The sequence below is a fragment of the Cygnus atratus genome, chromosome 4, assembly GCF_013377495.2.
Source record: "Cygnus atratus isolate AKBS03 ecotype Queensland, Australia chromosome 4, CAtr_DNAZoo_HiC_assembly, whole genome shotgun sequence".
In the NCBI taxonomy this organism is placed as follows: Eukaryota; Metazoa; Chordata; class Aves; order Anseriformes; family Anatidae; genus Cygnus; species Cygnus atratus.
In genome coordinates, this window is record NC_066365.1 from 4,810,056 (window position 1) to 4,824,870 (window position 14,815).

Here is a 14,815-nt window from a genome sequence, read left to right on the forward strand (position 1 = left end):
CACTGCATCTAAGGTGTATAAGCTGGTAGGAATATCAGCTTCAGCAAAGTGACATATATTATTACTCTCACAAAACCACACATTGAAATATGAGATGGCTATGAAAAACACAAGCTTGTTGTAGACCACCGATATTTTGATTAAGTTAAAATAATAACATCCATTCAACATGACAGCCTGTCTCTAACAGCACCTCTACTTGGCACCAAACAGTCATAAGAGTCAAGAACCATATCTTAAAAGCCTTGCATTTAAAAATAAATATATATATATATATATATATTTCTCAAAGAAATCTTGCAGGATCAGTAAATATTATGCTCTCACTTCATAGACAGATAGACTTCTCTGTGCCTTTTTAAACAGGCATAGACAAGGCCTGCAAAGTTAAAAAGTAAAAGCTCTAGCAAGACTGGGGATTAGAGTAAAAAAAAAAATATGGAGAGTTTGCCTCAGTTTTTCAACTAAGCATTTAATTAAAAAATACTATTTCTATTCAAAAGATACTTAAACAGCTCAGTCGTTTCCTAACCTCTCTTCCATCATAGCCCCAACTTTCCTCCATGGTGCAATATCTTCTCCCTTAGCAAGGAGGCAGCAACCATACACAGCACAGCAGGGAAGATATCCAGTTTCCCAGCCACTCTTTTAAAGTTTCTTTTGCCACCTGATGTGAGAGACAGCTGGGATGAACCTTCCAGAATTGCTCCACCCAAAAAAACTAGGCTGAATAATTGATGTAGGCCTAATGACTGTCAGGGTGGGACCAAAGAGGCAATCAATCTTCCAATGCAGCAGCAGTTTTGCCTGCTAAATAGAGCAGTAAAGTTTTGCAGAAGGCCTAAAAGAGAACTGTAGCAAGCTCGTTGCAAGGCACCTGTAGAAACCCTTCCAATCTTCCGCAAAAAAAAAAAAAAAAAAGCAGCTCCCTCTCCTCCATTGGAAACACCTTCCCAATTAAGTGCTGCTTGCAGTCAAAATGATGTTGGTACTTTGATGACACAGATTTTTCGTGAACAAACAAAGATCATGAAAACAGTCAAGAGTTGTCAGATGATAGGGAAGAGCAAACATTTCCCCATGGCAAGGAAAAAAAGCTATCATCATCAGCCTAAAAAGACAGGGGTTGATTTTTGTTTACAATACTTGAATATGAGAGCAAACTGGGCCACCCATTTAGAGATGGATTCTGCTCCTTGATTGCACAGTTATTTTTAACTTCTGTGTTTTTATAACAAGTCTGGCTATGAACTTTGCTACAGTTCCTCATACAAAGAGAATTCATAGACTTTCAGCAAGACTGCTGTATTTTAGATTAGATGGCAATTTTATTTGAAAAGTGACAAAGAAAAAAGTGGCTTCTCTAGCTTGGCAGATCTGTGCCCTGTGCGTATTCAGTTATAATTTATTCATGCTGGTGATGAAATACATTCCCCTGGTTTTTAGTCACTCAACCCTGCAGAGCTGGTGGAACTCAGAGAGAGAAGAGCAACCGCGTTTAAGGGCTTCCCAGAACATATCTGTGTGAAACTTGAATGTTTTTTATTTATTTATTTGTTCGTTTGTTTCTAATTTGGTTGTGATTTCTGTAGGTAGAAAGTACAGGTGGATGTCCCCTACATCAACCCAACAGAGGTAATGTGCATCCAGATGTTTGTGCCATCAAGTCCTGCAGGTGTGGCACATCCCAGGACTGTGACAGGCTCCACACAAATCCCCGAGCCCCCTAGTTCCTGGGAGGTACCAGGCAGAGCAGCTGAGTGGGTACATATCAACTTGGCAGAGCATTGTGCACCACCGTCAAGGCACAGTGATGTGGCTGTCATCAGTCTGGTGTCCCTCAGAAGGGTGGCCCCACTGCACAGGCTCTGTAGGCTGCATGCGTGTGTAGTGCTATCCAGGAAATCACATTAAAAAAAAAAAGAAAGAAAAAAAAAACATGGAAGCTTTGATGTTCTTTGGTCTGATTTCCTCAAGTAACAGCAGAATTGCTTGTAGTACAAAGTGGTGAAAAATTCGTGGCTCAGACTTTTCACCCTGAAAGCCGCAAGACCTGGTTTCTACCAGGTGATTTTGAAAATAATAGTAATGCATTGGAGGTGTTCTCATTTCTGACCCTTAGGATGTATGCCAGTTATCTTGCCAAGCCTCTTCTGTATGCAAACCTGGAGGCTAGAAATTTACTTTTAAGGAAGACCTATTCAACTAGCAGTATGTAACGCACTATGAGATTCGCCATGAAGAAAAATCTATGAGATTCTGACATAAATCTCTTGTCTCCAAAAGCAAGGGCTTTGAACAAAAGTTGTGAGATTTATGACAAAAAGCACCAGGGCTGTCAGCAAGGCATATAAAAATGCTGTTGAGGTTAAGCAAAAGCTTTACAAGACGTAGGTCTGCAAAGTAAGCAAGGCTACATTTTGGCCATAGAACCACCTCTGCCATTCAGCCCTTTGCCACAACAGTCAGCTCTGCCTCTTCCTGCTTGGAAAGCCCAGTGCAAGCAAACCTGTCATGGAAGTCACAATTTCAACCAGTTACCATGTATATCGTGTAATGCTTAGGCCTCCCTCATTTCACACAGTATAGGTCAGTTCCTCCATCTGTTACGTCACGGGAGAAAGTCATAGAATCATAGAAACACAAGGTTGAAAAGGACCTACAAGATCATATAGTCCAACCATCCTCCTATCACCAATACTACCCACTAAGCTACTAAATTCTATCTCGTAGCACCTTGTCCAGCAGCTTCTTGAACACTGCGAGGGATGGTGACTCCATTACCTCCCTGGGCAGGCCATTCCAGCCCCTGACCACTCTTTGAGAGAAAAAGTTTTTCCTGATATATAATCTAAATCTCCCCAGGCACAACTTGTGGCCATTTCCTCGAGTCCTATCATTAGTTATCTGAGAGAAGAGGCCAACCGCCTCCTCATCACAACCTCCCTTCAGGAAGTTGTAGAGTGCAATAAGGTCTCCCCTGAGCCTCCTCTTCTCCAGACTAAACAACCCCAGCTCCCTCAGCCGCTCCTCACAGGACTTGTGTTCCAGGCCTTTCACCAGCTTTGTAGCCCTTCTCTGGACACGCTCCAGGGCCTCGATGTCCTTCTTGTAGTGAGGGGCCCAAAACTGAACACAGTACTCAAGGTGCAGCCTCACCAAAGCTGAGTACAGGGGTATGATCACCTCCCTGCTCCTGCTGGCTACTCTATTTCTAATACAGGCCAGGATGCCATTGGCCTTCTTGGCCACCTGAGCATACTGCCAGCTCATGTTCAGCTGAGCATCGATCAACACTCCCAGGTCCCTTTCCTCTTCACAGTCTTCTAGCCACCCTGCCCCAGGCCTATAGCACTGCACGGGGTTACTGTGGCCAAAGTGCAGGACCCAGCACTTGGCCTTATTAAACCTCATCCCATTCACCTCAGCCCAGCAGTCCAGGCTATCCAGATCCCTCTGAAGGGCCACCCTACCCTCAGGCAGATCGACACTACCTCCCAACTTGGTGTCGTCTGCAAACTTACTGACTCAGGGTACACTCAGTCCCCTCATCCAGGTCATCAATAAAGATATTAAACAAGACAGGCCCTAGTACCGACCTCTGGGGGATGCCACTTGTAACGGGACACCAGCTGGACTTAACTCCATTAACCACAACCCACTGGGCATGACCCTCCAGCCAGTTCTTTACCCAGAGAAGAGTGTATCTGTCCAGGCCATGGGCAGCCAGTTTCCCCAGGAGAATACTGTGGGAGACCATGTCAAAGGCTTTGCTGAAGTCTAAGTAGACTACATCAATAGTCCTTCCCTCATCTACCAGTCTGGTCACACGATCATAGAAGATGAGGCTGGACAAGCACAAGTCCACTTACTCGAGCAAGGGAGGTCTAAGCTTGTCATTTGTAAGAAAATCTGTAGGTCCAGTCCCAAATTCTAAAAATGCTCCTGCCAAAAGACACATGCAGAGAACAGAAGGGGAGCGGTCCTTCCTATCCAGAGATATGTGGGACAGCCTGCTTTTAGGAGAAACAATGCTCCTGCAATGTGTTATGTATATTTGTTTGGGGGTATGAAAAAGTGCTATTCCATCAGGTAAATGACACAGATGACAAAGATGCAGCAGAAAAATTTCTGCCTTCCCAGTGGCTCCCTCCAGAGTCTAGATTTTAGCTTCCTAAACTTTAGGGGAAAGTTTTACTTGGAGGAGCACAGGGGTGTTGATGGGTTGTTGTTGTTGTTCTTGTTGTTGTGTAGTATTTTTGTAATGGTACTGAATTTCAGTAGATTCCCTAAGATAGAAAAGTTTAGAAATCAAGCAGCCAAATATATAAATAAAAAGAGAGAGAAAAAAAAAATGATGTCACCCTCAAGCAGTTCCATCAAGGGATGACATTTTAAATCACATCATGTCTCACACCCATTTCTTAGTGCAAAATAAATCACTTGAACAGAGTGCAAGCCAATTTTTACTTTAAAAAATGTTGTGTCCTAAGGCTCTCTTCTTGAACTTCAAAAGCGTACTTCATAATTACTCTACCTATCAAAGGAAACTCAATATTTCACCTCCAACCTCCCTCTGCTTGTGTTATAATTTTTAATTGTTAATAAATTATATTAATTTTAAACTGGTTATTCTCTCTCAAAATTACATATTTCAAATGAGTATGGAAAGTTATTTTAAATTAACATATTTACCTTAAAATTATATTTTAGTAATTTGTTTATGACTTTTCTTCCCTATTAATTCTTATATTAGGATTTCAACCTTGGGATACCCCATTTAATTTTATTTGAATACTGCTGTCTCAATTTAAGAGCCTAAATCTATTTCACAGAGCTTGAGATTTCTAGAAAACAGGTATTTTGTTTTGTTAGCATAGTTATATACTTTAGTTTGGAGGCATCTCTATGCACTGCATGGGCTTCTGTCATCACAAGCTTAAGACACAGGAGGAAAATTTGAAGTCATATTTACCATCTAAAAGCGGCTTTTGCAGGTGTGTACAGCACTTGTAAAGAATATGCATATCAGTATTTCTGGTGGGGCTATATTATTTTCTTTAGCTAGCAGATATATTACTTAACGCTCTATCCTTGCAAATGCATTCAAGAAGGGTAGACACGGCATCTACTGCAGATGCACTCTTTTCTGTAAAGGTGAGTCTCTAAAGGTGAGGGTGCTTCTGGATAAAGAAAGCAAAGTTCCTGTGTGTATTAAAGAAAGCAAAGTTCCTGTCTGGTAATAAAGGCATCGTTCTTAATAGTGTTCAACAGCCAGCATTTAGGAGTACTCACTGTTTTTTCAAGGCTGGTCACATGCTTAAATGAGCGAGTAACTACTGCAAAATGGTAGAAAAAAGCCAGCATGCCAATTTTAGTATTATATATAGCAATGCTCTTCAAACTCTAGCACATGGCAATTACCCTCATGGCAGGACCAACCAAAATAGGTGGCAATGACCTGCACCTGACAAGGACCTGAGGTGGGACAGAGGCAGAGAAGTTCATGCCCAAGTGATGTTGAGTTTGCCTCTTGGGCTCCAAGAGTCAAGCAGAACTGGAGCACATGGCAAAGAAACAAAATGCACCCAGTTGGTGAACTCAACTACTTGGCTGAACAAACAATTCCCCCATTAAAAGGAAAATCTTCTCAGATATGCTTTTGGGATTCCTGGGCAGCCCATGGGAAAGAAAAACAAAGCAGAGACTGTCTCTGTATAGTAGGTTGTGAACGTAACGTTAAGCACAATGTATACAGGACGCTGTTCAGTGCCAAATAGATACCCCCATAGCCTGCAGTTTTCAAAACTAAATAAATACTGGGACTATCTCAACATCCCTATGTTACAGAGCCACATACAAAAGTATTTTTTTTCCAATTATCGGTAGACAACTGCAAATTGTCCATGTTCAAAGAACTCTGGCTATCTAAGGTGTGAGGCAGTCAGTACCTCAGAGATTGCTCCACACTAAACCTGCCACATTTTGTCACCTTTCCCTCATTATTCTGCATACACAATAGTCTTCCCATATGAAAGAAAACCGGGTTTTGCTCACTCTTTAGTCATTTCTCTGTTCAAAATGAAACCCACAGAGTCAATTACTTTTTGTGAGTTCTCATGACACCCATTGCTGGTAGATCATGGGAAGACTAAATTACAGGAAGAAGTACAAGCAAAGTAAAAGTAAAGCAAAATAGTTTCAGACCAAATTTACACTCTTGCATAAATCCCAATACACACTCCCAAGTTCCAGCTCATCGAGATGAAAATGCAGCTCCTAATTCTTTCCATATGCCTCAGACAAAACGTTATGAATGAAGCATAGCTACCCGTCCCACTTTGTTCCCTTCTAGCGCAACCCATCCAACTCTGGATCAACCCGCTTGGTTCTAGCTCCGTCTCGTCTGCTTGGTCGAGGCAGGCCAGGGAGCCGTGCCAGCAAAGACGCTGCGCTCCTCCTCGCTAAGGGGACGGGCACATGAGGTAGACAGCAGGATGTGCTGGAAGGCTCAGAAGTCGACACGTGCTCTTCTCCAGCAAAAAGGCAGAGGGAGGGAATGCAAGGAACGGGGCAGTGCAGTTCCACTCTTTCATGTGACGAGGGCTTCCAGAGGAGCGTGTTGCAGCCAAAGGGAGGCACAGAAAGCTTTCTGGATATTCTAATTTATTTCTAATAGTTGTATTCATTTAAGGAGCAATGCGTTTTCTCTTGAGTCTGGCATAGCCACTGGCTGAAGCAACAGATGTACCACTCTGATGATCCTGAAGAAGGGAAGAACATCTGTCTGCGGTAGCTTTTTTGGACTCTGAGGACCGAGTGTATAAGCCTATGGGAACTTCACAGGCACTTGAAGTCTCAATTTATTCATTGTTGATTTATTTATATACCTTTATGCAAGAGCCTTGGTGGTACACAGCAATGTATATAGAAAAGTTTTAGCATATAAATGAAATTTTAAGACATCAAGTTACAAAAAAAGAAGAGGCTTTAGGTATCTGTGAAGTGGCATGTCGTTAGACATTTGCGTATTGAGGCGGGCATCTGACGTTTTATAGTATACACAATTGACACATCTGTGAAAATGCATGCACTGCCAGCTAAAATGCCTAATCTCTTCTTTAGCACATCTGTGGTTTAATTACAAAACTCAGCGAACAATTAAAATTCAGGTCAGCACACAGCAGCAATACCATCCTTTGATGTGGGGTCAGTATTGGTCACAGTCCTGTTCTCATTATATAGGTTAATCAACTTAGTGGAGTAACTATGACAGGACTGACCAGAAATCCATGTAATTACCAATGCTCTGAGAGCAGTGGCAAGCAGGGCTGTTTTATTTGTTCGATACACAAATATTATTTCTTCTAAATAAAAACCAGCTAGAGATCATAGATCCGGAGCTGTTGCTCTGAGGCAGATTTGTTTATTCGGCGAATAACTCATTACTGCTGTCACTCTCCTTATTGCTATCCATCTGCACGCGCCCACGCGGCAGGGCGCGCACCCCCCCGACACACGTGCGAGCACACACCCACACGGTAGCCTTAATCTTGTAATTAGATTTGTACTGGTGACTACTTCTGCCCCTGCAGCATCCCACTGGCTGCAGTTGGTTGTGCTCTGCACCGACTTGCAAAGCCACCGCACAGATCCGGTTGCAGCAATTTAGGATGAAACAACGCACACATTACTTTTCGTCTCAGAAAGAGGAAGGCACCGTGTGACACTGGCACAGAAGGGAGTGGGAATGTATGTTTGTGACTGACCCAGTCACCTCCACCCATTCATCCATCTCACGAGAGCTACTTGTTGTCATCGCAAATTTGGGGGCAACTTTCATCCAGCACCAATTTAATAGAAGCGGATTGCTGTGGCCAGATCAGATGTTGCTTTCTCTTGCCCAGATGTAGATTCTCCTTGATACCTAAATAAAGTAAACTCACCCCAAACCTCCGACAGGTAATCCTGAGTCCAGCTTGAGGGATATAGCCATGGCCCAAACGTCCAAACCCTCCACACAGGAAAGCAGAAATTCCTGCCGGCTTTCTGGTAGGATGCACAGTGCTTGCTGCCCGGCCCAGAAAGCCAGGAGTTATCAGGCTGCTCAGCCTGGGATTTTCGCAATAGGCACCCAATTCTCCCTGAAATGAGAGTGACAGTTAGGAGGTTTGAGCTGGGATTTTTGCAACAGTCACCAAACTCCCAGGGAAATTCGGTGAGAGCTGAGAGTTTTGATCCCCCACATGAAAGTTGACAGGAAATTAATATGCATTTCAGTGGGGGTAGGACTAGGTCCGGGTGCCACACTCCCATAAGCTCTTTTGAAAAGCACAGCCTTAAAAGGTAATATTCTGATATCCTGACTATGTGAGGTTAGGTAATTTTTTTTCTAAATCTTAAAAATGTCTTAGTTATAACTTTCTCCAGCCTTTCAGTCCCTATGAGATAAAAGGAGCCTGTCTTTACAAGCAGCAAGATTTACCAAAGTAGCCTCAGAGAAGTTTGAAACCACCTTCTAAAACACTTCCAAATAATTTTCTAGTTTTTCTTTCTGCACATTGAGTGCAACACAGGCAGGCAGGTAGGACTGAGCGAGGAGTCCCGGCTGAGCATTTGCCTGGGCTGAAGCTCGACTGTTTGGGAGCACAGCAATAACCCTAGGGGCACCCTCACCAAGAGCAGCAAGCCAGACAAAGTGGACGATTAGCCAGCAGAGGAGCCTGTGGCCATATGCCGAAGCACAGCCGTAAAAGAAATGACAGCATAGTAAAGCGTGGCATTGTGGTGGCATGCTGTGTTTTCATTAGGATGTGTCAAAATTTTAAAATGGGACAATAAAGAAGGAAAATATTTTTGTAATAAACCCTGGGTTGTCCTTTTTTAAGGGAAAAGTTTAATTGCTGTAGGGGGCAAGGACTGTGTTTTATTAGGTGTGTTGTCTTGTGTCTATCTCGTTGGCCTCCTTATATACTGTATTGGAATAGCAATAAATAACAGGAGCCTTTAAGTGTTTCCACAGTGCTAATATTTACTACTAGTAATAGGCGTCAATGAGCAGATCTTTACTGCTCCTTTTCTGTTTGAGTCCTACTCCCTAAGATGCTCTGCTCTCTCATTCTCCCCACCCACTACATTTAAACTAACAAACCAGGTTTTCTTTATGTCATCTCCATCCATCCCAAGAGCTTTGATCACCAAAGGGAACATGCCAGTGCTGGCAGTGTTCTCATTTGAGGGGAAACATTGATATTTCCAAGTTATTTTTGTTGTGTGGCTGAATGACAGCAAGCGTTTGCAATTGTTTTAGTCCTCCAAGAAGAAGAAAAAAAAAAAAAAAAAGCACTCCGGTCAGGATAACTTATTTAGATTAAGTTTAAAATATCATTTATACTTTTTCTTCTTTTATTTTTTGAAACTACTTTTTAACTGCTTCCAAAAAAAATAAAAACAAACCTTCAAGAAAAAATTGTTTGGAAATGAAACACTGAAGCTTCTTGTTGTAGCAGGAGTCAAACAGGACATATTCATATTTTGCTTTCTTATTTTCAAATGAAACTCACTGAAAAGTTTACAAACCCACTAAACATTCACATTCTTAATAAAAATGGCATTTTTGGTGGAAAGAACATTCAGACTGATTTTTCATTGACTAGTGGAAGCTACCAGGGACTAGCACAACGTCTTCTTGCTGTTTCTCACTCCTGATTTTGCAATTTTGCTGCCACCCATTCTGTGGTCTTCATCTGCGTCAGGCCAGTTCACTGTGGAAAAGCACAAATGGAAACTCTTAAGACCCTCTTGAACGGAGCTAGAGGAGTAACAATATGCCATTATGGCTTATGTACGTATGTGTCCGTAGCAGATTGGGTAGCGTCCATCACCAGAGCCATCTCTATCACAACGCACAGCACCAGAGCTGGTCCCACTCGGATTATTTCTCTTTATGTCAAGAAACCTCCCTTGGCTTCCTTGTTATTCCCAAATCTGAGAAACATGCACAGTCCTAGAGCAGTGCTGTGCTGAGCCAGCAGGAGGTGCTCCTATAGCAAGAAAATCTGCCCAACAGACTAAATCATAGCTATGTGGCACCAAATTTCCTTGCTATTACAATATAGGAAGCCTTTGGCATACTCAAAAAGGGGGGTTCAGTATGGCAGGGAAACTGGTTTGAGCTATCCTACAGCAGGAGCCTAGACAGATGCAATATTTTTCTTGTTTTTAAGTTATTGTAATCAAGCATATTGCAAAAGAGGAAAAAAAATATATGAAAATATGTTATTAGGTCCTAGTAGACTTGCAATTTCTGAATTTCTTTTACAAATGCCCATAGAGTATTCCGTCTTTATCCTCCCAAGTCACTGAGAATAACACATCAAAGAGCATGTTTGCATTTCTATAATAGATAACAGCATTGACATAAGCTTCAGGGTTCATACAAACTATAAACTGAATTACCAATCTCCTATCTCACATATTTATAAACTGTAAGTCAAGCCTGAAGAAAAAATTCCAACTCCAGGTGAAATAATTATTCTGGGGCTTTTGAAGAGTCACTTCTGAGCTACAGTCTGAATTCCGGTGGACATGAATTATCCTGTTGGCTTGCACCAGCCTCTGTTTGTGCAGCAAGAACCAGACAGCAGCCAGGCCTCTGCCGGCCACTGCCGTGGTGAGGCTGGGAGCCCACTGTCGAGCAAGCCTGCATTGCCTGGAGCTCCCACTTACGAATCTGAAAGCATAAAGCAAGACACCTTTCTCCTTGTACCTTAAGGAGGAAGAACACAGTTTCCCTTATTTCCAAGAAAGCTCATAGAAAAGGCCCATTTTTGGAGAAACCAGGCACCATACACCCTTCATGGATACCAAAGCACCAATAAAGCCAGGACACCTTGCCCCAGAGGTCAATGCAGCAGGCTGAGCGCTCGCAAGAGATCACAGGGAACCAAGCAGTAAGTATGCCCTGACGTTGTGTCACTGGAAGAAGTCAACGAAAGGAGCTTTTCACCTCTTGCTATGAGCTGAGCCGAGCGTGACTCACCTAAACCACCGGGTGAGAGCGTGGTTCTCGCGTGAGACACGCTTGAGTGAAACACCAGGTCTGGAGACAACGTGAGTCATCCGTGCAGCAGCTCTCTGAGCGACCCTGTTCAGTTTTTGTGCACTGCATTGTCAGAAAGGAGAGCAAAGCAAGAAGGAAAACATTGCCAAAAAGGGTTGTACTGTCGCACACAATTACGTTCACTGAAAAACCAAAAACCTGAAGCCAGTGACACTCGTGGATCTCAAATACTGGTCTGAGCCATCAGCTCCAAGTCACAGCCCCTCAAAAGGTCTCTGCAGCTGCTGCTACTGTTCAGCAGGCTCGAAAAGGGAGGAAAGACAAGGTGTTAGAGGAAATAACAGCGTGGTCTGTGAGACAGGATGTTCTTGGGTAGTTTTACAAACAGCAACTGGAGTCTAAGGTGGGCACATCTCTTTGTAGACCTCATATAAGACCAGTAGCCCTGATTTTGTTATGTGAACTCAGCAGGGCACAAAGATCATCTGGTTCTGGACTATATAACAAGGCGTGGGCATTTAAGGCACGGAAAATTACAGGGGACATCTATTATGGTTTTGTGATGAGGATTCAGACCTCTCCTCTTAAGGTCCTTAAAAAACGATCTTGTCAGAAATAGCTCTCATTTTTCATTTAGTGACTTTACACTGTATCACCCCTACAGTTCCTCCAGATAGCACAGATAAGAACAATCAATTTCCTTGCACCATCCCCTGTTGCATTATGCAAACACTGGAAATCCATTAAATCCAAGATTTTTAACTAATTTGCAACTGAAACCAACTAGTTTTTTTGTTGTTGTTTTGTTTTGTGTTTTTTTTTTTTTTTGTCAGCTATAGGATGAAAAGCTTTTCTCTAACGTGTGGCTAATTCACTGAGCATTTACTAATTTCAAAACCTTTCCAGACAGACAGGACTGCTTCCAAACCAGACCAAACGTAATGTACCTGAAGCTTTGCTGCTTGGTGACAAAATCAGCCTGTAATCAGCCTGTCCTTTTTGGAGAATGCCTTACCCTCGCAAGCATGATCGATTCATGTTTGCTTGCTACCGCACCAGTAAGAACAAAGTTGGCAATAGGATTTGGGGTCGGTTCGGCGAAAGGATTCTCATGACAATGGCAGCATTCACAAGCTCTGTCAACGCTGCATGGTTTATTTAATTCAGCAAACACTTAGCTTTGGCGGCAGAGAACAGCAAAGCGATGTAGACACAAATATTAAGGTAGAAGTGCATAGAAAAAATTTCTCCTGGCTAGACCATGACTAGATTCAAAGGGAAATTGAGGGGGGAGAGGGACTTTGTTGTTGTTGTTTCTGGGTTGTTGTTTTTTTTTCTGAAACAGAGTCCTGTTCTTGTGCTGCAAGTGGCAGAAACATGAGGTGAGGATCATTAAGCGATGAAGGCTCTGAAGCTGACAGATTACAGGACAGATTTGGCTCAGCCTCTTTAACTTTGCTCCCCTGCGAACTGAAACACTGTTTTATTTTTCTCTTTGGAGACATTATCTAAGAGGATCAATACATGCGAGAGAAGCATGTTCAGCTTTCTGGGAAACCAAGACATGGCACTGAAAAGACGCTCAAAAAGGCAGTAGAAAGTACTTGATTCTTGAATAGGTTTGTGTTTAAAAAATTGGACTGCGTAAGTGAAAGATGAAAAACTGTTCCAGTAGAATGTGCAACAAGCCCTTAAAATGGAAGTTTACAATCAAGAGCCCCTTTGTTCAGTGGTGCCATTTCATTTGGGGTTTGGAGGCTTTTTTTGTTCATTTCTGGCTCCAAATTGCCTTAAAAGAAACTAAAAATAAATCTTGCTCCAAAATCTGGCTGAAACAATATTTTTAGGTTACAACACACAAGAAAGCACATGAACATGATGAGATGGTACATTCGGCCAGCTCCCCTATTAAAAGATTTCCAAACTTGCTAGCAGTATAGAAGTGGGGTAGATCTTCCCATGCATTGGGGAAATGCCCACCACCACCCCAAAAGTGAGGCTGGTCAATAACACAGTGGTGCATGGAGTGTTTCACACACCTCTACATAACACCTTACTGCCAGTTGTCTTATTTTGATCTCCAAATGACTTGCAGCTTTCCTGCTTGTGCTACTCCATAACCATCATGGCCGGTGGAGGTGCTGGAGCCAGATCTTGCGCTGTTTGAAGGATGAAGGGCTTCAGGGTACAGCATTTGTAGTGAGGCTCCTTCACCTTTTTGGAGACATCATCCCGGTCTTCCCATGGGAATATCAGCAAAGCCTCCTGTCCCTCCTGACGTACTGCAGAGAATATATATACAGACAGCAGTCTGCAGAGGTGGGTTTCTGAGACAGGTGCTCGAAGCTGAGTGAGCAGCTTTGTGTTCTTCTAATGGTTTCATTTGGTTTAGGCACTTACGTCAAGGAGCCCTACAAACTTAGGGAGTTGTCCTTATAGTTTTTGTGTGTGTATAAGTGAAATAAATTAGTATTCCTGCAAAATTCCTGCCAATTAAACTTTCCCGTTATATCAACGTGTCTGAATGGCCAGATTTACTCACTGTTATTAAACCAATGATGGACCACTTACAGAAACCCTCCTAAGTTAAGTAAGGATGATTAATTGTATAGCCCCAGCATGCAACACAACAGGTTATTTACCCAAACAGCAACTTGTGCAGAAGAAAACTCTTAAATTGAAGGGAAAAGTATAGCCAAGAAGTCCAGCTAAACTGCATCGCCCCACAGCTGCGTGAACTAAACTCCTACAGGACAAGGAGATAAAAACAAGTAAAATGCCTTGGGTCAGCAGCTTCCCTCCGTTCCCAAGGAGAAGGCAGAAAACTTCAGTATTTGAGGGCTCAGAACCTGAATAATGACTAAGAGATACCGAAATCGGTGCATACTTCAACACCAGTTGTGCACCTCACCTCAAGAGCCCTTCAGACAAGTGCTCTGCACCCCTGCACCGACACAGGCACGAGTGACAGCTCTCCATCTTCAGGAGAGGTGGCAGAATCTGGCCTTTGGGTCATATGGGAAAACTCCCCACCCAGCCAGCTTGTGCCTGCCCTCTCACAGCACGGAGCAGGGTGAGGGAGGACAGCGGTGGCTTCATGCTGGCGAGAGCAGAGAGCAAGTCATGCACATTGCACAAAGAACCAACCTCGCATTTTCCCTGAGCTGGCAGCAACACCACAATAAAGTATGGGGAGGTGACATTTTCTTTCCCCTTACTGAATTCATGCTATTTTCAGGTGGGAGGCACACTCACTAGCTGGTACTGGAGCCCTGGCACATCTGGTTCTGACGACAATAGGAAGAGAAAGACGTGCCAAGAACACTTTACCTGAGCAAAGAGAGGAGGTGAGATAGGTTTATGCTGCGGAAATGCAGGGGAGCTGTGCTCCTGGGTCAGTAAGAGGAGGGCTGGACCTGACCACAGTGAGGTCTGCTTGCCTAAGCCACTGCCTTGGCCACAGAGATGTTCACACTGATACCTCTCAGGATGGTTAAGTGTGCTACACGTCCACATACACGTACACACACGTGCACATACATGTATTCAGACACCGGGATCGGAGTTCCATTGTGTTCCTCGCTGTGCAAACACAGAGGACACCATGGGCCAGTTCCAAGACCCAAGTCTCTGAAACCACAAGCAAGGATTAATTTTAAGCAACTGCTGCCAAGACTGCTGGAAGTATGTGCCTGAAAATCCTTTCATTGTCCCTTGTGTTGGAGGCCTTGAGATTAGTAATTAGCAACCGGC